General features: G+C 36.7%; 1 pseudogene; it reads left to right on the top strand.

Annotated features, from left to right (window-relative positions):
- The first annotated feature begins 2,175 nt into the window (after positions 1 to 2,175).
- LOC107746714 (isoleucine--tRNA ligase, cytoplasmic-like) overlaps positions 2,176 to 2,310 on the top strand; it is a 66,185-nt pseudogene continuing 66,050 nt past the window's right edge.

Below are 2,310 nucleotides of genomic sequence, written 5' to 3'. Positions count from 1 at the left end.
ATGTTCTAAATTGTGACTACAACTCTCACCTTTTTGAAATTTTTTCCTCAAAAAAAAAAAACCTTAAAACTTGAGTTCATTACAGATTTGCACATAATTCCTAATGATAATCATCTTTTTCTCTATGAAGCGAATAGGATTTTTACTTGCTCTAAATTCTGGAATTCCGGTCATTCCAAACCATGATCTTGCTCTGATCATAACAGCTTGAAACAAATGTTTTCCCTTCCTTTGACAACCCTGAAGTGCGTCTGAGTAACAGAGGCCAGCGGTACTGAAGTCAACTCTTCACACTTTGCTCTTTAGTTAAAAGCCCTATTCTTCTACTCCAGTTCATCAGCAATGAAGAATTCAGCTTCCTCACATTTATTTGTCACCACACTCAAACTAGCCACAAAATACATTGCACCCATTAATGTCCTAAACCAATGAAGCCGATTACAATGTGTGCCAAAACAACATTTGGTGGCAGTTCGCTTCAGTTCATTGTGAGCATATGTTCAAACATGAATCATATTAATCAGTAAAAGATGTGTTGAGTTGAGCTTTATCAGCACCTAGCAACAAATTTAGCATTTTTTTTATTTATTTGGCAACTTTCAGAAACTTTTATGACTCTGACAAAAAAAAAAAGCACATTTTCCATCTAAATGACACAAAAAGAGGAAACCAAAGACGCCTAGATAATCAGTAAAAGATGTGTTGAGTTGAGCTTTATCAGCACCTAGCAACAAATTTAGCATTTTTTTTATTTATTTGGCAACTTTCAGAAACTTTTATGACTCTGACAAAAAAAAAAGCACACATTTTCCATCTAAATGACACAAAAAGAGGAAACCAAAGACGCCTAGCAGCACAGACATCAGTGAATGAAGTTAGCTGCTATTTGCAGTTCAACTTAATAATAATAATACCAATTTAATAATTGTACATTTATGATACACTTTGTTAGTAGCTTCTAGCTTGTATCTGCAGTTGTTGATCAGTTAGTACACTGTAAGACAAATGGAAAAGATACTAGTCATTTTCCAGGACATTATATCCATTGTAACCCGAAAATGCAGATAAAAAAAACCAATACGGAAAATTCTTTCATATTAACATAGATTGTGCCCTATTCTTATAGGATTTGAACACACTACTTAAAGCATAATTGTTGAGAATGTGTAGTATTTCTAGTTTACTAGCTATCAAAACAACTTGTTATCATTCAGAAATGTGTAACTCAATGCATTTAAAGATACAGTTATTTATATTTTAATAATCTCTTCAGCCAAGCATTCACATAATGCATCTCAACCTCAGCCTTGTTCCCAGTTAGAGCAGATAAAAGTCACAAACATATATTTAGTTGCTTGTATATTGTAATCTTTATGATCACACTTGTACAAATCGCTTGAATGAGCTTCTGCCTGATATTAATGTATGATTGTATTATCCTGAGCTGTTCGTTTGTGAAGTCCACATGGCTTGGACACACACTGCAGCTGTGTAATGCTGTGTAATGCTGTGTAGTGTAGACACGTGCGTTCTCTGGAAGCTGCTGTGGAATGTAGTGTATTGTGACCAGCGCTACACACACATGTGAATGTGGCGGTTTGTCAGAGCAGTGTGTTCTGGATTATAACTGAATCAAGGACCTGCTCATTTCTGCAACCCTTCATTTAGCCCAAATCGCCAAATGTACTTATTTTTACAGATGACTTATTTTCCTGCTCCTATTAAATATATGTTCAAACATTTGAATGTGTCATCTTCCCATGAATTATCACAGTGGTTATTAAGAAATAACGTCCCGGATTGAGACCCTGTCCCATTTTCATGTTCCTATATTTACGAGAAAAAAGGGGAGATTTTAAAACTTTAATCTTACATCTATTTATTTATAAATCTGACGAAACAATCACTAAAATAATAAAATGATGTTCCTGTGGCTCAGTGGTAGCGCATTGCGTTAGCAGCGCAAAGATCGCGGGATCGATTCCCAGGGAACACACATACTGGTAAAACATGTATAGCCTGAATGTACTGTAAGGCGCTTTGGATAAAAGCGTTTGCTAAATGCGTAAATTTAATTTAAAACGTATCACGTCAGTGGAGACGTGTGCGCATCATCACGTCACGCGTTTGCGGCTTTTATTATGAAAAGAGACGCGGGCTTTCGCTCGGTTGCATCATTTCCGCTGTGTCTGCTCACCGGTGAGGGTCCGCATTGTCAGTCCATCTGACACTATCTGCATTTAACACTCACTCATGGACACACACACACACACACACAGAGAGAGAGAGACAGACACACACACACACACA

Source organism: Sinocyclocheilus rhinocerous, unplaced genomic scaffold (assembly GCF_001515625.1).
Source record: "Sinocyclocheilus rhinocerous isolate Xijiao unplaced genomic scaffold, SAMN03320098_v1.1 scaffold1100, whole genome shotgun sequence".
Lineage (NCBI taxonomy): Eukaryota > Metazoa > Chordata > Actinopteri > Cypriniformes > Cyprinidae > Sinocyclocheilus > Sinocyclocheilus rhinocerous.
Note: the sequence above shows the minus strand (reverse complement) of the source record. Positions and strands in the feature narration are given on the sequence as shown.